General features: G+C 42.4%; 1 long non-coding RNA gene across 5 annotated transcripts; it reads left to right on the top strand.

Moving 5' to 3' along the window:
• Window positions 1–6,990: 6,990 nt before the first annotated feature.
• On the top strand, window positions 6,991–20,763 carry LOC137591643 (uncharacterized). 5 transcript variants are annotated; one of them, XR_011034689.1, is made up of 6 exons: window positions 6,991–7,315; window positions 9,276–9,482; window positions 10,548–10,650; window positions 11,065–12,593; window positions 12,685–12,821; window positions 19,726–20,763. It is a non-coding gene; the product is annotated as an uncharacterized lncRNA (long non-coding RNA). The 5 variants fall into 5 exon arrangements; XR_011034687.1 differs by having other exon boundaries at window positions 10,782–12,593; XR_011034686.1 differs by having other exon boundaries at window positions 10,548–11,134; window positions 12,418–12,593.
• The last annotated feature ends 378 nt before the right edge of the window (window positions 20,764–21,141 follow it).

Genomic DNA, 21,141 nt, shown 5'->3' with positions numbered 1-21,141 from the left:
TAAAATTATTATTGAAGACATTCTTTGGAATTTGGAAGTACGCATTTGCAGCTTTAAAAAAGACACCACAGCATCTCCAGACTGTTTTATTAAAGTCACACCCGGGTAGACTCCATTCTCCTCCTCTGCTCCTTGTTCTCCTGAATCTTCAGTTTTGTTGCAAATAATTACAGATGGTAGAAAATGTATTTGAAGCTCATTTTATATCGGGTTTTAATGCTAAAATATGTTTGCAATAACCAAACAAAAAAACAAAATAGCTCAATGAAAGTCTTTTTCCCAGATGTAACACATAATTCTACTTTTATTGACTTCAGTCCCTTAACATGACTTTTCGTGACCACCGTCTCCAGTTGTTGTTTTTTGGGGTTTTTTTTTATAAAGATCCTTCAGCTTCCATGACCTTCCTCAGGTCCCGACAGAGATCTCTGATTGGATTCCAATCAGTCGACTGTAACGGTCTGTTGGACCAAGCCCATGTGGACTTAGAGGTCAGTTTGGTAACGCTGGACTTTTGTAATGTCCAATAGTGTCCAAGCCCCAGAACATTACTGAGCCTCTGCCCTGCTTCTCTGTAGGCAGTGTTCTTTTAGCAGATGCTTCCTCCAGACACTATTTCTGACTCATCTGCCGCTCATCCCAAACCCGGACAGATACTCTGTATACTCAAACATTTTTAGGGTGAATCATAAATGTTTGATTTGCCAAATAATAAATTTAAAAAAAAACAACCCCCAGTCCAAATACATAACTTTCAAGCAACACATCAAACATGAACCAGCGGAGATATCCCAAACACTTCCCTCCTTCTGTCATCTCTCCTACTCCATCGCTCTTTGATTGACAGGAGGAATGTGGCAGGAATCTTAGCTGAATGTTTTGGTGCGCTTGTTGGACAAATGGTGTCGTTGTCATGGCAAGCGCTGGGATGGAGGACGGGCCCCCTTCTCGTCTTCATTGTTGCGAGAGCACACTTCGGTAGCATCGCGGCTATTGGATAGATGCTTTAACAAGACTCTTGGAAAGTATGTGCGACTCTATGCTATGTGCACGGGCACATCGTTACCAAGGAGACGGCTAAATGTTTTGTGTTTGTGTGTTTTGGGGGCTTGTACAAGATCCCTTTGAGATGATGTCATCAATTCTGAACTTTGACCTAAACAAACTGCAACCTGCTTCAAGGAGACTGAGCCACATGGTACCTAGTGCTAAAGCTAGGAAGCTCTGCGTGACCTTTTGAACCCGGTTGGGTTATATACACAGATGTCATTGCACCGGGCGATGCTCTGACTTTACAGTGATAGTGTTTTCTCACTCAGCCGGAGGTTGTGTGTCTGTTTATGTCTGTGTGCGCGCACGACAGCTCACGAACAAGCGTCATTGGAAGTTGGGGATTAAAATCACAAAGCTGAAAGCTATCTGAGGTCAAGGAGTAAATCTTGGATTGGCTTCGTCTGAGAGTTCTGCCAAGTGATGTGTTTCTGCTCATTTTTTACAAGAAAGATAAACTCAAGCCCTGCCAATGACTTAGCGTTCCCGTTTAACAGAGGCCCACACAAACGTTCTGCAGAGGGATTTGACTTCTGGCACGCAGGTTTATAAGCCTCACTCTGAATGCATGTTAAAAATCTTTATGATGCATTACTCACATAATAATGACAGACCGGACAAGTGTGACGGTGGTGAATGGACGGCAGAAAGAACACTTTGTCCCCAGCAGTTATTTAAGTATATTTCTACGCATTATTGTCTTCTTCTGGTTCCATAGTGTCGATCGCAATAGTGAATCAGTGAAACCATCTTTTCATATTTTTGTGTGCCTGAATGCAACTGTATAATTTTTTATCGTCAAAGTCCATGAATAAGGCAACACCCCCGCACAGAAAGCTAACCTGTACCTGTGTAGCTTTAGCCGCTAAACATACAGAGCCTACGCTCCAGGTCCGCCCTTTCCCAGAAGTTGCTGTGCCGTGACCACCAGTCGACCGTTCAAACACAACACACCAGCGTTTAGACAGAAACCGATAGAATACTACTTCTTGTATTCTTTTAGAGCCATGTTGACGATTCTCATGACAAAGTGTTAAAGTTGGCGCCGCTCAAACGGATGCCGTCCAAGGTAAATCTGAAATCTGCCAATTGGATGGTATGAAGCGTTTCTTTTTGCCGAGGCATCTCGATGTGGCTGGAAGGGGTCTGGGATATCGAGGCGTGCATATTTGTGTCAGCGGAGCTAGCACGTGAGCTTCTGTCGGTGCACATGTCCTGGCGTGTTTGCTTGGATGTGCATACAGAGTGTACTAATGTGTGAGATTGTGAACCTATAGTAACTGACCGTCAACAAGAGGCTCCATTTGAAGCCATCTTTTACCAGCAGGGCCTCACAGTGCCTCCTTTCCGTAAGCGTTACCTGGATACCAGACAACTGTTTGTCTAACACGGCCGCTCCTCTCCTCTCCCATCCTATCCTTACAGCTCCCATCACTGTCCAGTGATTGGATAGTTTATTACACTACCTGTGTGCAGCCTTACTGACCTAAACACAGGCTGTTTGGTTATTTGTAACGCTTGAGATAAGACCCAGAAAAAAAGTGATTTAATGAATGAATGAAAATAATACATCACCTTAGATCACATGCAAGTATTGTGCAAATGCATACATGCAAAAATAGACAAATGGTGCAACCCTGAAAGTGTTACTCGAGTATTCACGCTAACTCGAGTTAGAAAAATAAAAAATACTGCAAACGCTGTAATGTAAGTATAAATAATGGTCAAAAATGACCAACGGGCCAGAATATTTGTCACAGACATCTGGATTTGCATGCATACGTGTACATTTCTTTCTTTAATAAAAATAATAATAACATTTGTATGCAAGGATGTAGTGCAAAGTGCTTCGCTTATCATTATTACTACATCATAGATTGGAACAGTGTATTTACAGAAGTAAAAGAAGCCATTTTGAATAAAAAATGTAAAAGAAATCTATGTAAGGTATGAGATACTTTAATCGCCGAGTTGAATTTACTTTCTTTGGCTGACTTTGCTTGCTACAGATAAAAACAGTGTGATATGAACAGCTGTGTGTGAGGCTGATCTCCAGCAGCTAGCCGTGCCCTGGAGGTGCCATATGTATCTGAACTGTTTCCCATCATCCCTCTTGCAGGCTGGCCGGTGCACCTGGCTGCAAGGCAGGTATGTCTGGCCAGCATGCACCTACTTCAGGCCACAAGAACTGCAATGGCTATTTTTCCTTGGGTGAAATACACACACACACACGTACACACACACTCACTTCAAACGGACTCGCCTCACCCGCCAAACATTCCACACCAACAGGCGAGCACTTTGAAAGTGGCGCCACGCTGCCGACTCCAATGCTGGGAAGTCTATACGGACATCATCACGACCTCCTGTGCCACGCTGACCACGTCTGAAGCCGACCCTGTCGACCCGCTGTCAAATGCCCCCAGGCAAATCAAAGAGGCTAGGAATGGACTGCTAGAATCTGGATTCTCAAGATCTCTTTGGATCTTGAGGTGATGATAAAATGATCATAATCAGAAATAAAGATTGGGACAAACGAAACAAAAAAACCCAACGATTTCAATAAGTCAGAATATCTCTTGAGTACATTTAGTTAGATTCTTGTGGTGTGGAAAAAAAGAAAAGTCTCTACAAAGCATCCTCCATCAGCAACACATGAAACGGCAAAAGTCCTGGAGTCTGCAGAGCAGCGCTGACAAGAACGGCTCAGAGGAGGTAAGTGATTAAAGTCTGAACCCTGCAGGTTAATTATACACCATGGTGTGTGGCTTCGCTAACAAAAGTCATTATAAACTTAAAGGAGGTCTTGGAACTTCTTTGTGTAGGCTACAACATAATAACTCTAATAACTATCCAGGTTGGAGGAATGCTTCCTTTGAGCGTTTGCCAAATTTGTATTCATTTTGTGGTACATCGAAGCCCTCAGAGCTGCAACAACTTTTAATTGTCTTACACTGGCAATTACACCCGTCAGCAGGAAATGAACTGCTTACCATATGTACACTACAAAGAGACATATGGATCTTTTTTGGCACCGGTGTTTTTTCGCACCATATATCAGGATCGGGGTAGTCCGACAACAGCTCTACTTGTGCATTTCAGATGCTGCAAATCCGTGTTATATCACAGATTAAGAGGCAGGATGTAGCGAAATTGAAAACGCATTGCTTCCCGTAAATCAGAAGTGACATTTAATAGTGAACACACACGTGCGACAAGCACATATGGAATCAGATCTGTACAGATGGTGCAACTCGATCTGTAGCTATTTGTCCTTACGTGCTCATCTGATGAGTGTCACAACAGAGCCCCCCCCCCTGTTATTGGCACCTTCTGCCCAGAACGTGATCTCAGAGATAAACCCAAGACCGGAGCTCATGTTTGGCTCGAGATGGAAGTGGAGATTGTGAGAATTACGACACATTTCTCCCCCTTGCATAATCCTACATCTGGATTAAGTCTTCATGCTAGATTAGGCACACTCCAATATAAATAAATAAAAGGAGCAAATCCACAATGAAACTGTTACAGAGCTTCACGGCTGTGAAGGAGACAAAAGGTTAACCTACCTGGGTCTCAGATACACTAAACATCTTGTATGGGTTAAGAATATTATATAATCCTTTATCAGCACAGAACAGAGAATGAAAATTAACTCAATTTGCCTCAAGAAGTACAATGAAATCAACCTTTTTTCAAAATTATATTGTTATTGTCATTGTAATTGCAGGTTTAATTTCATATCAAGCATTTATAGTTAATCTTGTGGTGTGAACCCGGCCTAGCATCCTGGTTAGATGGTCTAACACGCGCATCCCAAGGTAGCAATATCCCCAGAGATACCACTTGATATCTGTTTTATTAGAAATGGGACAATCACACTCAATCACATGTTTGCTTGAAAATACAGATAATCCAAATTATCAGGGGAACTGATGAACGAGTTAATAATCCAGGTGGAATGTATGGTCATGTTCTGATAAACTAAAACAATCAGACTTCTTTCTGAAACTGATTGTTCCCCCTACTGGCCATTAGAGGTAATGCAGACTTTCTCGTTGGCTTCACTTTTCATACAATGTGACTTGAAAGAACAATTTCCTAGAAAACTAAGAAAGCAGTCCAACAATAACAATTACAGTAAATGTAATATTGCAATTATACAATTTTCCAACAAGCTAAATCCTAACCTTACATGTGGGAGTTATTTGCTATGATTTTTTTCAATCATCATTCAGATTCACTAACAGTCTTACCACGTAAATTTAAGCATTAACCTCACATCACCTTCCAGTTGCTTCAACCGTTGAAGAATTTAGAGGCGCGGCGACAACGAAAGAAAACGTTTGTCTTTTTGTTTGAATTTGAACAGCAGTTCCTCCTCTCCCTGTCATTTCTCCCCTCTTGGATCACGAGGGGTTTTTTTCCACTCCATTTCAACTTCAGTTTTAACCCCGATAACTGTTCTCGTTTTACGCACCATTGACAGTTAGCGGCGCTGAGTTCCTTTAGTGTGATACTGGGATGAGGCCTCCCTGGCCCAGTCTTTTGCTTTTTAGCATGTGTTTGTTCTGTCTGTGAGCTCATTGGCACATTTTGTTCGAGATAGGCATCACCCGATGTTCTAATTCATGTGTCCTTCTCGGATGTATATTCCCAGATGGAAAAACAACAACAACAACAACAACAACAGCACCATGACGAAAACACTGTGCCTACAAACTTAATTCTTACCCTTGAAAACAGGAAACTCATTGTTTTAATTACAGCTTCAGCAGCTGAATGGAAAGAAAACATCAATACAACTCCATCTGCTTTTTCCCAGCACCGCTGACTGACTGACTGCAGTCTTGCGAGTCCACGTCATCAAATCATTCCCCTGACGTCACTTAATGTCTCTTTCATTGCGCCATAATCATTTACATGCGAGTGAGATTATCTCTATCCGTGTGACAAATCAGACATGAAAGCTGCGGTTGACCCTTCGGTCACCTGACCCCCGGTCATCCATCTCTGTTGCACGTCGTTACCCTCCCCCCCCACCATTCTGATTTCAACATGTGGTTGTGTTCATGGGTCAGTGTGTTTTGGTGCTGCGGATTGAACATCCGGGAGTTGTTATGTCGCAGCTGCAATATTTCAGACGTGTTCTCGGACATGTAATGCATGAACACGTGTGCTCAGGTCAGTTTTCACACAGTGCCACATCCTTCTGCCCACCTTCGTCTTTGTCTGTTTTATTTTTATTTACTCTGGGTACATAAAAGTATATAATAGAGGCTTGCTGTGGATGTAAAAAAATCAAAGTACAGTATTTTCCGCACTTTAAGGCGCACCTAAAAGCCTTTAATTTTCTCAAAAACTGACAGTGCACCTTATAATCCAGTGTGCCTTATATATGAAAAACATTGAAATACGTCATTCATTGAAGGTGCGCCTTATAGTGCAGAAAATAATATAATCATTGAAGTCTTCCATTTGCGTCAAAAGCCAGGCAGGCCTGCTTTGGTATTTCAACAGCACTCATCTTCGCTGCGGAACAGATCCGTCTGCTTCCACCATCTCCACATCCAAAGTCCAATGAATAACTCAATTTGATAGCCTGAGTAAATGCAGCAATGTTTACTGCTGATGATGAAGCGGGAGGCTGCTTCACATCCTGTGTGTTCAGTAGGCCTCCTGATTGCAGGTCTTTGTTTCTCCACGAACCTAAAAGGTCTCACAGCCTTAGTGATAAACCCTGAGTCACAGGTTGTTGGTCCCACGCTGGTTCAAACGTCTTAATGAAACACAGCTCCTTTTCCTTCAGCTTATTGTTTGTCAATGGTGGAGTTGCATTCCGCTGCATTAAGATAGCAAAGTTTAAAGACCAACTCAGGCACGCGTGCATAGTTACGCAAGTTACGTTAGTTTTATTTATGTAGTGCCAACAAGAGAAAGGGTTGGAGACCAAATGCTTCTCCAGAGACCCAACAATCCATCATAAACGAGACAGGCACATCCAAGACTCAAGTTGGGCAAGGGTACCTCCTTGGACCTCTTTGGAGTCCAGGACTAAGACTGATGGTCTGATGGAAACTGAAGGCTCTGGCTCACTTTCTACTTTTGGAATCTCTAGGGAGAACAATACCCCTGCATCCTGGGACCGTAACGCTCCAGTTACGGTACTACCTGTTCCTGGACTATGTGGTCGCTTGCGTGAACTTGACGCCTGTGTCTCTCTTTTCATTCAGATTTATCTATCTGCCTTCCTTCCTGTGTAATGGTGAGTACAAGTACAGCTTGATCGTCTGGTTTGCAACACTGACATTATCACTCCCAGGCATTACTCGCCACCCTCCACTATCCCCCTGCTAACAATCCATCCATGTCCCAGGAGTGACTGAACAGTCAGGACTATGTTCGTGCCTGTGAGGGAAAATTATGACATAAGGACGGCCTACACATGTACTGTTTGTGGAAAGGAGGGAGATGTAATCAGCCTTTTAGGAGGAACAGATGATGGTTCCTCTTTCTGCCTCCCACACAAAAAAAAAAAACTCTCCCGGTTGGGCCAAAGCGTCCCATAAACCTCAGCTGATTCATTAACCCCCTGCTCCCTCTGTCACATTATTCACTCCATCACACATACATGTTTTTCTTTGAAGGAACATATCTCTATATGTGCATGTCCAAAAAGCACGGTCTCAACTCTTGCTGCACCCAGAGAGCACTGCCTTTTTCAGTGTCTGTGGAGGAAAATATGTCAATAATTTATAGGCATATAATATTACTCAAAGAACTTTCTGTCAAGAGGGTTATTAAAGCAGTTATTGGTGGCAATTTAATTAAATGATTAAATAGTTAAAAGTAGCAAAATAAGAGAAAGAACTGATTTACAGCCGCAGCTCCTCTATATTTCAGAGATGGCACTAAAATGAAATGCTGAGCAGCCTTTTAGGTGCTGATTTAAGTTGCCATGAATTTGCCTTGAAGTAGACATCGGCTCGGGATTAGAGTAATGTCTTTCATGAAGTCTCTCGAGTGCAACTTCGGTTTGTATTTCTTGGATAAGATTGTGGAAGAATAAGTGGTACAACAGGCTCGATTCTGAACTCACAATGCCAGAACCCCCCACCCCCCACACCCCTCCTCCAACGTAACACACACCTTCGCATTCACCCACCTGCATATTTTAGATGATGCAAATCGACTGCATGGCGAAAAAACTAAGATACGAGGGAAATTCTTGCCAGATGTAAATGCTTAATTGGATAGAAGTAAAAATCGTGAAAAATAAGGTTTTTCTTTTAACTGATTGAATGTAAATTATCATAAAATATTTAAGTACCCCTTGCATGTATATTTGATACCCTGAACATGCAAATAAAAGCATCTCTGTGGTTATCTTTCTTTATATATTAATCACATCTACAAGATAAACAGAGTCCAGGAGAAAAAAAATGAAATTAATATATTTTGCGTCAAAAAAATTGACCCATAAAATCAGCAAATGTTACATCACTATATATCTACAATTACCTAAACATTAGCCATGATATGCTAATGGCAACACAAGGCTAAACAGGTTTGTAGCAGCAAAAGAAAAAAGTTGAATTTTCCCACTTAAATACCCCAGTTACATGAACTGGTTTAAATAGGATCATTGAAATGTTAGTTCTGCTATATAAAGCACGATTAATTGTAAACTTTTCCGTCCCTCTCTTCCGCAGTCATGAATGGCGTCCACAGTCCGCTAATAGTGACATTAATTTTATATTCCAGTTCACACCCACTACCATAACTGACCTTTATGTTGGGGCCCCTAATAATGGAAAGCAGTCCCTAGTTGGTGACTTTAGGGGTTGGAGAGTGAAGGGGGGGGAAAGGAAAAGGGATAAGTATTTCCCGTATACACACTCCAGACCAAGCAGGTGTGACCCACCTGTCCTCTGAGACAGCATTCCCGCTTGGAGCCCGGAATATTCCTGACGCACCAAAAATGCCCCGGCACAGAGGAGTGGGCGCGTAGTGTGTGTATACAAGGGGGGTGAAGGGCGATGGGGGTAGCTAAGGGTCTGGGGCTTTCCCATCTTTAAGGAATCCCATTTCCATGGCAACGAAGCAGCACATCTACCACACGCTAGCAAAACCCGTGTTGGAGTCTACCAAAGTCCTACCATTTGTTAAACCTTGACCCCCTTCTTCATTAACATTAACACGTGTTCTGTGGTGACCTCCGCTAGGTTTACGGAGCGCCTGACTCACTGAGAGCAGCGGGACATCGGATGGGATACCTGGTTGTGGTCTCTGTGGCCATGGCAACACGGTCCGAGGGGGGACTGGGGGTGTTTACACTGAGCGGAGCGGTGTGAATTGGAGGGGACGGTGAGAACGGAGAGGTTCGAATGATGGGGTTGCACAAACTGCTCCTTCTACAAACAGTAACAGAGGTAACGACAGGGAGACAACCTGAAGTCCAGCTGAGACGCAATAAATCAGCGAATTTTGCATGTAAGGTAGCTACAGCATATAAACAAACATTTACTGGAGAGATTAATGCTTACTCACCACACGCCTGGAGGACTCATCAGTGGCTTCTTGCAAGCTCGTAAATTAAAAGTCAAATATTTGCGTAGAAAATTAAATTTAAATGCTGTATAGCTTTAGCCTACTGACACAGATTTGGACGCACAAGGGACGTAATGAAAATGTCCGAGACCTTAGAAACCACCTTTATGTTTTTTTTTGAATGATTGACAAGAACCACACTTTTACATACAGAATAAACTAGCAACGTACGGGGAATGTGCGACGCTAAGCTCATCACTTTGCTGAAACTTCGTCCAATAAAACAATTTATGGTTTTCTGCTGATGGACATCTGGCGGGCCCATTGCTAATGGGTTTAAAACGTGCCGTCTCTGGCCCGGAGAGGCCGAGACGCTGGTGGAGAGAAAATGAGGCAGAAGTTAGCGTGGAGCGAAAGAGTGTGAGGGAATTGTGATTTATGATTGCACCGCCTCCAAATTTCAGCAGTTTTTAGCTCGTCTTGAGTCTCAAGGTGGTTTGATGCAGTGGGTCCAGACTTTTTGACATCATTGCTTTCTTTGTGAAACCAAGGCCAGAGCCTCTGAAGTTCAAGCCTTGGCCTGTGCCAGTCTGATGAGCAGCGAGCCAAACGCCAGCTGACTTATGGAAGCTTTTGATGTTGGTCTAGCGAAGCGCTCCTCATACCAGAGGATTTGTTTCTAATGGAGAATGATACCGAAGCCACGGGTTAGCCAGAGCGGGACCCAGTATGGAACTCGTTTTAAATGCATCTAAGGCATATAATATTTTATTATCTGTGTCATTGCATTTGAGGCATTTATAAATATTCAATCATGGTGTCAATCTTGCTAGATTTCAAGCCAACTTTCCCTCAACAAATGTTATAAAAATATACAGTAAGTGTCCCACATCTAAATCAATATGATGCATTGATTAACCATTGCGTATCCGCTGTTGCTTTGGCAGGTTGCTGTAACAATGGAGGGCCCTGTGACTCATCACCAACAGCTGTATGTTTACATTTTCCCGCTAATGGCCTGTGACCGAACACAGATTTCTGAGAAATGAGGTAAAAGGGAGAGACTTTAGGGGTAGGCGGGATGAGGGTTGGGGGTCTGCACATGTAACGGGGGCCATGATTGTTCCTGTCAACCTGCTGTGAATTGAAATGTTGGTGCTAATTGTTAATATATTCTTCAGCTCAGGGAAAGGAAATAAAGTTATACCTTTGAAGAGTCATTTTGCCAGATGCTCTTTCATGAAGGCCTCATTAACCGACTTATCTGATGGTACCCGCTTTAGAGCGCCTTCTTTGAACTCAGTCTGGTGCCATGAAGCGATGATACGGTTAGGTGAGGGCTATTTGTCATTCTTGACCCGGAAAGGGTTTCAGATGCAGTCCTCCATTGAACATAGTTTGTGTGAGGCAAATGGAGGTGAATACATGTGTGGCCACTGACCCATTAACCCTTGTTTTTACAAGTGAGACGGATTGCCCATCGCCTTTTTGGTCTCTGGGAAATTATGCTGTTGCATCATTTCTATAAAAAAAGGTAGGTTGAGTTAATGTTTCTGTATTTTACACCATGTTGGTGACCCAGATATAAAGTTCCTCAAATGTAAGAAGCCAGGTTAATGTTGAACCCCATATGGTCACTCGTTCATGGGCTGGCACCACCTCTTGCGAGGTTTATCCAGTAACACCAGATCAATTTCGTTGGTTACAGTTCAAGGAGATAGACTGTGAATGTTACAGACATTATTGCATCGCGCTACTATTTTCACTGTACAAATCTGTTTTCTGCAAAATTCACAACAAATCCGTTGAGAACCTCAAACCAACAATTATGCTATCATACATTACAGAAAAGTGGTGCCTGCGAAGGTTTGATGCATTGTTTCTGCGCTTTGGAGCGCATTAAAAACACATCACAGAGTCAAACCGTTGGCGGTAGACATTCACCAGCACTCCAAATATGTATTCAGTCGTCACCTGATTTCAACCAAATCTTGGTTTTTTTATTAATCAGCCTGTCCCCTCAATGCTCAGGGCTCAGGACCATCTCTCAAACATCACTGGGGAGGAAAGCCCCTCTTTATATGTGTCAAACCTTTGATGGTGAAACTTGGAATAAAAACTAAGAATTAGACTGAAGGATGGGTTCGCTCATGTATTCTATGAAAAAAAGCTCAATTAAATGATACTTAATCGTAATTGAGGCAAGAGTTTGACATAATCGTGATTATTATTTGAAGTCATCCTGCCAGAAACATAAGCTGTATTATACAAGCTTTTTGAATTGCACCCATAAAACAAAAGTTATTAATTACAGAGCGTTTAGGTGTTTGCAGACACCTTCTGACTCAAGCTCATCGAGCTGTTTCCAGTATTTACCCTGAGCCAGACTGAACGGCTGCCGGTGGTAACGCCATATTCACCACACAGATGAACGAGTGCCATCAATCTTTTGATCCAACTCTCAGCGAGTGATTAAGCTGATTCCCAAACGTCAACCTTTTAAGCGTTTCGACTCGTTCCAAACACCAAATCCAAATCCAACGACATAATATAAAAGCAGTGTGAAGGCAGTTTGTCTACTAAGTAATGTTTCTTATGTTCCACATCTGATGTTCCTTGTTACATATAGCTTCTTGTAAAACCAGAATGAAATATTTTAGCGGTGACAAAATAAATACCCCCAAGCCATCCCTTGATGGATAGCTCATATCTTAAAGAGTCCATGTTCCCTGTGTTCTCGGTGCACTGGGGTGCAGGGTTGTGTAGCCTCTTCTGTGTCTGTGTGCCATTAACATGTCGCCACTCTGCCCCACAAAGCCGCTAATAGCAGGGCCCCGGAGGAGGCTGCTTTCGGCAGGGGGAATCCGTGGCTGCTGCAAGGTCAGAACTGGGTTTGGAAGGAAAACAGAGAGGTCTGCCTGGAATCTCCAAAGCCCCATCTCATGTATATCCCTATATTCCAGTAAGCGAGTATGCAAAGTGATACACCGCAGGTAAAAATCTTACTTGTTCGTGATAAGCGATACTTTAATGTGTGTTTAGTTATCTGTGAACGTGAAGTTTGTATTTCTCCCTGGATAAAAGAGCGTGGAGAAGGCCTCACATCTGGTAGTCTGGCTGTCGGCCCACCCTGGTGATGGGCTCCAGTTGTGGCACGAGGCAACCGTTTCATCGAGGAGGAGCCAACTGGAGTGGGACCAGCCGGTACTGAATCATCCCAAGTGAGCATGTGCAAAGAATCTATCATAACTGTTAATAGTAAAGTACAACTGCACCCAAAATACACCATTAAAGATGTGTGTTGGGGTCTTTTTTTTTTTTTTTTAATGAGAACAAGGATTTAGTTTAGATATCCGTACCCTTTTTGAGAACTCGCCCCTCAAATCCCAATTACGGAAACGTAAACCTCAGATATGAGTCGATGTGTTGGTGAGTCTGAGTGGCTGCAGTTGTTATGTAGACATAAGCCCTGGAGATAACAAAGGAATACTGTCTGGCACCAAAGGCCTACCTGGATGGAGGAAAAAAAAGGGGGGCGGAAGGTACTAAAGTCGGGAGGGAGGGGGGAAAAAGACAAGCTGGGATGTTGAGAAATAAAGAAAAGAAAAAGAAAAAAGAGAGTTTTGCATATCTGCATAGAGCTTTCAGTGGAGAGTTCAAATCAAGTCAGCACATGCTGGGCGATAGCAGACAGTCTGACTGTGAGAGATTATTGTCACGTTAAAAGGACCGTAAAAGTGAGAGAAATGAGTCCAGCAACGTTCCCGGGTTCACAGTTGGGTTTACCTGGAGAGGAGGGATCTGGAAGAGAAAGTACTCTCGCAGGTCTCATAGAGGAGCCGTGTATCTTTTGGAGTCTGTTTTTGTTTCCTTTTCCTCTGGAAAAGCTATATATCTCCTGTCAAGTGTTCCATGAGTAGGGTCTCCAAGTAGGACACACTGTGATGCTCGCGTGCACTCACACTCATAAACACAGTGATGTATGCACGCTGTTCCTGCCAAGATACATAATCATATCTACACTGTATAGACTTTCTTGTGCGCTGGACTTGTTGGAAAGCTAGAGATTGGAAAGAAAAGGCAGGAGTCTCGATATGTAAGAACACCTGTGGTCAATAAAAAGATATTGTTTGTACAGAAAACAAGTAACAGAAGACGCCGCAGACTTCCCTGGACTTGATCTCATCTGAGAGGGAACGTGTTCCTTGGGCTGACCTGTCTACTTTTCAAATAGTCGTAGGAACTCATGGACATTGTGTCCTAGGGACTCAAGGAGAAAGGACCGTCCAAATTGTTGGGATGAGAGGGTACCTATGGCTTGGGTGACTTAGATGTCTGTGAAAGTGCTATCAATGATGGGATCCCAACCCTAACCCTGACCCTAACCCGCTTGTTCCAGGGTGAAAATGAAAGCACATCCTCACAAGAACATTGAGAAAATGAAGTCATATATCAAACGAGAATGAGACATAATTTCAAAATGTTATGTTTTCTTTTCCAAGCTCATGTTCCATTCTTTAGCCAAGTTTGATAGAAATCCATTTACGCAACTCTGTGGATATTCATCATGTCTGAAAATGAAACCTTCAGGCAAATAAAATAATTAGAACCTTAGAGGCAAGATCTCCTGATTTCATTGTTATGTTTATTTGAAAAGTGTCTCAAACTAATTGAATCGGCCAACAAATAGATTTTATTAATTTATGTAGGGATTAAAGGCTTAAGAGGCAACAAAAACCTGGTAAAGAGACAAGAACAAGATGATACTGATGGAAAACAGACCTGGAGGACAAATGTACCCAAACATGTGAAGAATGCTTCTTTAATTATAAAGTTCATAGACTTCACGACACAGAGTTTCAATTTTAACCCACTTTTTTACATTTTTTATTTGGACCTGTATTATAATGAAATACTGCAGGTGCAGTTGCCTCATTGTTCTGTTGCATGCAATCATATCAAGCATAGCAGTTTATATATACTGTACGTATGCATACACTGAAATATGTGCAGCCACATGTACGCTACTAAATGGTGGTCACAAACACACACTTGCTTGTGGTTAGACACACACACACACACACACATACACACATCACAAATCATATGGGCTGGGAAACATCAGCACGATTTAGCGCTCTAATGCAAACATAAACCGAGAAATGTTCCATCTGACCGAACCCACAACCTGATTAGTGCTGTAGTCTGTGTTTACATGCACACAAAGGCAACGCAAAATGTAGGTCAAACCAGAAAGACCTCAACAGGTGGTGAGTGAGTCTAGAAAGGCTACACGTGCTCTCCGACCCATCCACTCCGCGGGACTGATTTTTATCTCCCAGCGAAGGGAAATGTCACAATTCAGACATTCAATCCCTTGATTGATGGGATCTCCTTTATTATTCTGTTTCTGTGGATGACTCACAATTTCTCTTTTTGTCGTTTGCCAGCGGTCGTGAATGAGCTACATTTTGCCAAGTGCCTTACTCAAAAAGATTCAAGACAGAGGACTGACAAATTTTGTGTGTGTGTATATGTGTGTTTGTGTGTGTGTGTGCGTGTTAAGCAAGTTTCCAGTCATTATTCAGCTCCTAAATCTTTGTTTCAACCCTACAGAGTTCCACATGTTGAGTTTAACATTGACTTGTATGCTCCCATCCCTCTCCAACCTCCTCCCTACACACTAGTGTACAAAGAATTTGGGCTAGTAATAGATCGCAAAAAACTCAACAATTCCTCTAATGGTACAAAATAATTGGCAGATAATTTCGGCTAATGCATCCTCGAAGTAAGACAATTCACGTGGGCCTCAGAAAAGTGAAAGTAAATGCAAAGTGAGTCCAAACAAGTCTCTTTTTTTTTCTGCATTCGATGTCTTCTTAAAACCAAAGCTACCAAATGAGATCATAATTATCTTAAAATCTTAAAAATTAGGAACTCAAACACATTATTCTAACAATCAACCAAGTGGAAAGTTTCTTTTGGGATAAGATATCTTTTGGTACCTTTAATGATTGACCATGGGGTGAAATGCAGTTAGATCCAGCAGTATAAAGGAAGGGGAAGCACCATGGAAACCGCAAATAGTAAAAGTAATGTAAAGTAAATACATTATTCATACATGACCGCCTTACTGTCTGACGCACAAAAACCTGGTTTGAAGTCATTGCATTGTATTGAATGAGTTGTGTTTAGATGCTACATGACTACTACTACAACCTCTTAGAGTCTTCTTCCTTACTTTGGACCCTGACTGTGTGCTGTTTAACTTACACAAAGGAGTTGTCATGAAATCCATATGTGCCGTGGACCTCGCACCATAGGACAATTTAAATGATAACAACTTTATCATGACTTTCAGTCAAATGAAACCCAGCTTGGGCCACCAGAACAGGAAAAAAATAAAGGCATAACAGCTGGCAGCGTAATCAGTAACAGTCAATCATGTGGCCGTTAAGTTAGGAAAAACACTTCTGTGATCAGTGATCAGAACCATTCACATCGTTTATTAAACTGTCCTGATGTATGAAAACTATTAGACGATGATTTGGTTGGCTGTGATGTTTTGTGTGTGAGGATGCTTCAGCCCTTCTGAGTCCGTTCCGAACATTGTGTGCTTTCCCCCCCCTAGAGGCTGATAGACTATTCCGATCCATGGCTGTCTGTCTTTTTCAGTGTCTCCACACACGTACTCACTCTGCCGTTATGTAATGCTGGGATATCGATGGCTGAAGCAGTTTTGACCTTATGTAACATTAGGTGCAGAGAAGGACCGCTTCTCGATCATCCCTACGACACTTTTTCTCAATTTGAAGCAACTCTGCTCTCAACTCCCTGGCTGCCAATGACATCTATAGACGTCAATTATGCTTTTCTACCAAAAGGGCTGCACGACTTGTCAGTGAAAATCATTCTTCTAATCATGGAACCCGGTGTCAGTTTTTGTCACGTGCTGTATCTTGCGATCAGTCCAGAACAGAAAGAAAACACCGATAGGCATCGAGCATCGAGGATAGTCTGCTAAGGAGATGAATTTTTTACAAATTGCTGCCAGACAATGAGTTATAGACTCCCACCTAAGTGGAATTCCCAATTCCTCACTTGAAATAAAATTATTTTACCCACTTTAAAAAAAAAGTTCTACTAAAAAAAGTTATTTTTAGGTACAAATGGCCAACTGTGAGTTATTGAGAGCTTAACTGTGTGGCTAGTGGTTAATTATGCTAGTTTAACTTCAGGAACAGACCACACCTCAGTGTTATCCAATTTCCTGCATCAACTCCTGTTCTTTTTCATTTTTACCATTCCTCCAAAGATTCCTCTAAACTCCTTTTTAATCTTTCACACCTTCTCTCCTTCTCTTTCATCGTCTTTGCATTCCACAAACCATAACGGGTGTTTTCCAATTTTCTCTCGATCGTAATCATTTGCTTGACTTTCAATGAAATTGAAATTACCGGAAAACATCAGGATGTCATTTAACCCTCAGGGCACACACAACTTGAAATCCAGGGCTCAAAGGATGCTCTCCAACAGCTGGATAAGTATTCCGAAAGCTTTACTCTACAAATATCTGTTCTTTGGAGGGGGGGGGGGGGGCTTTATCCTCATATGCTCTGAAACACACGCATATGCACACACCGGATTTCACCATCACCAGTTTTGGCAGACTCACAGGGTCAGTGCTGAACATTTGACTCCAGTGTGTGTCCCGGTCCACCTGTAATATCAAAACCTCCTGCCCCCGGTCTGACATTGAGTGAGATATCAATCCCATCCCGTCTTCCGCCACGGCAGGTTTCATGCCTTAAATCATTTCCTGGCTGAAATTACCCCACAGTGTTGTTCCAGGATCAGCTGCACCTGTGCACCCTGTGTGTGTGTGTGTGTGTATGTGTGTGTGTGCGTGTGTGTGACAAAGAATGACCACACAAAGCCATGGCATTGGGACACATTTCACTTAACTAGCAGTGTTACGTGAAAGACGGTCCTGTTCTGAAGATTAACCGGAGGCATTTCATTCAATATGTAGACTACCGAGGATGCAATGAAAATACAGGAACACACATGAGGGCGGCGGGCGATGAGCGTTGGTGAACAAATGCAGATGGCATGGTGTGATTTTGTGCGTATGTGCATTTAGAGAAGTATGTGTAAGACTAAAATTAGCTCTCGAAATTTGCCAAATGTAAATTGGCAAACGAAAAGCAGGAGGTAATTCAGCATTTGTGGGTTTCAACAGGTCCACTTCACCACGAACTCTCCTCCACTACCACTGGTTGATCAACTCATGGTGCTCTGACTGCAATGCATTTAGTCATTGGTTAACTTTAATCTATAGCGCTCTATGGCTATTCTTTACATACATCCTGTTATTGTCATCCACTCGGGTCCCATTCTGAACGATTGATCACGGATCTCTTGGAGCCTATCTCAGCTGGATACAGGTAATAGAAAGGGTACACCCCGGAGAAGACACCATGACAATATGAATCTATTGAATATAGAACTCAGTATTTTGCACTGTCTTGGTGCAACCATTCCTATTTAGCCCAGACTGGGAGCAGAACCAAGAGTAAACTGGTTTGTGCTCCCTCAGTGGTTGGTTTATACAAAATCCTCCTTTTTTCTTAATCATTTTTTTAATGATAAAAAATGATTAAAACATGACAATGACCTAAAAGAAACATCAAAAATCACTTTAAATCATACTTTACAGTCAGTTCAAACATATTTTTAGCTCTTTTTTTTTTTTCAGACTCACCAGCCATTGGCCAACATCCTGTGTATATAAATAAATTTAACACCTTCCATAGTGTTCCAGGTTTGATTGCTCACCACAGGCCAGCCTGCAAATACCCGAGGACGTGTAACATGTACATAACAGCTCATAATTCACCAAACAATCACTTCGTCTAATAAATATCAGTTTATGGTCAAACAAAAGTGTGTGTGCATGTATTGATGTGTGCATATTTTACATGTGTGTGAGTGTGTGTGTGAGATCAGAGCTGCTAATTCCCACCGGCCTGCAGTGCTCTGGCGCCAGTGTGGACATGTGCTTTGTAAGCAAGTGTAGAACTTGGAAAAAGGCATTGTTACTTCCCGCAGGGATTTGATTATGATGTGGCGTACATATGAATGAGGAGAGAAGCTGTGTGGATGCCAGATAGAGCCCTATATCATTCCTCCATATGCCTCTTGTTAAAGCCCTGTTCTTTATTGTGGTTTGGAGGGACACGGCTATATTGAACGCTGGGGTTGTTTTTAATGAAGTGCTGCTGGCTCACATCAATCAATGCAGATTTGAAGTTGATAGAATTGAAGCTTTGGTGATCGGGAGCCGTTACGGTTGATTGGATTCGTATGCGGAGATACACTTTGGATAAAAGCTGACTCATCTTGTGTGTGAAATAGATGTCATAGTTATGTGAAATATCAAATGCTTACGTGTCGTCGTTTCGTGTTTTTATAGCTTATTTATAACACAAGGTTTACAGCTTCAGTATATTGGTTCGCCCTCATTTTCTGCCACAGAAAGTCGCTGTTATTAGAAAATAAGCTCCAATAAACCCTCTAAGTAGACAGACGGAGTTAGCAACTAGCTGGTGAATATAGTTAACCGTTCCCCCAGGAGCCAGCGGAGGCCAGGACTGAGCTTGTAGTTGAGTGAATGTTGGATTTGCCAGGTCAGAATGGCTTTTTCGCCATATCAACTCTGCCACAGGACGTTGTGCCTGGCGCTCGCTGCTTTATTGCATTTTTCCATTAATTACATGTGATTACTAGTTTGCGCTCATTCCGCAGGGACACCACGCCGCTGCCCTGCTTTTCTAACTAGTTTTTAAATTGGCTGCATCTCTAAACACGATTACGATCGGGGCCATGAGGTGATAACGTTTTGTTTCTTGTTTCTCTTTCTGTTGCCCTGGGACGGTGAGCGTGAAAAGTTTCATCACACCATGTTTTTGGTAGTTAGGATAAAAGAAGGCATTTTAGTGCTTTCTATGAACAGGAAATGCTTTAAAATGATTTAGTTTAGTATCATGTTGTCACTTTTCTATTATGCAAATAAATTTTGTGTTTGTGATTTAACAAATCATTATTTTCCTCTGTGTCTTCCAGGATAAAACTGCATCATTATTACTCACATCATACTGAGATAAAGAACGTATTCACACAGCCGTTTCTCCTTGTCACGTAAAATGTTTACTCGTACATCATCTGTTTGGACAATCAGGTTACAACTAACGACTTCAAGACTTTTAACAAGCAGTTTTTTCCTCGCTCTGCAAACGAGAACATGTTGTTCTTTATTACCAGAGACAATCGCATTGGATCCGCAGCACAGACAGCGAGAGAACAACACATCATCTGCGTAAGAACGACGTCACAGTCAAACTGGCTGGTTCTGAGCCTCCGCGACGACTGCGTCAAACGATGTTCTCTCTTGCGAATATATATCCAAAGTCATCCAAGCATCCCATGTGGTGGAAACCTCAGATGGCATCTTTTGAAGTCTGCCTCGAAGAAGGCACAAAGACAGACCCAAAGCCAGACTGCGTGCTAAAATAAGGTTTGATGTACTTAAGGAAAAACTCAAGATCCAAAAGTCGTGAAAGGAACGTCTTGGATTGATGAAGCAGAAAGGTCACCCTGTCGGTTGCATGAGAATTAAATAACTGACTGCATGATCATGCAAATCTTTGCTCCAAAACATATTACACTTACTTAAAATGTGAGCGTTCACCTTTAATTTATCAAGCCTGGTGATGCATCGAGCTCGAAAAGTCAGCCTGTCAGAACCAGTGACTGTCTTCGATTGTTTGACAGTTTGACTCGGAACATGACACCAAGACTGAACCAAACATTACGATAAAAGCTTTCCAGAGGTTCCGATGTTTTTCTGTCCTCGAATGCATGTAGGAATTCAAGACAATAACACATGTTGGAATGATAACATAACCGTTGTTATGTAAGGCCATTAATAAAACTCACATTGAGCCGCTGCCTGTTGCCCTTGCGTTACAACTGGACAGGGAGTTACTTTTATCAATCTTACCCCCCCCCCAGGACGGATTTCTTCCAACACCCACCAGTTTGCTAGGGAATCACAGACAGTACTATTTACAGATTTGTGTTGTGTTTACTTGCCTCGGGGCTGTTGATGGATTGGAAGAGGATTTCCCCATGGTGACAGGCTGCAGCGAGCCGAGCGACAAAGCCCTGAACAGATGCACATTAAAAATGACTGCACTGTAATTATCAGGCTGGTGTATCAACGCTTAAAGCACGCACACACCTATTAAAAGCCGGAGCTTTCATTGCAAACACACACACACACACATGCACACACACACAGGAAGAAAGCTGAATTGAGCAGACACAGTATCGCTTGCAGGTTTTTGCTGACTAAGCATGTCTCCGGGCTTTTGTACCTGAGTCCCCGTCCAACGCGCTGCCAGATAGCCTCTTCTTCTCCTCGTCAGACTTGTGCGAACATGCGTGTGTGTGTGTGTGTGTGTGTGTGTGTGTGTGTGT

Source organism: Antennarius striatus, chromosome 24 (genome assembly GCF_040054535.1).
Source record: "Antennarius striatus isolate MH-2024 chromosome 24, ASM4005453v1, whole genome shotgun sequence".
NCBI classification, from domain to species: Eukaryota; Metazoa; Chordata; class Actinopteri; order Lophiiformes; family Antennariidae; genus Antennarius; species Antennarius striatus.
This window is presented reverse-complemented; position numbering and strand designations above follow the sequence as displayed.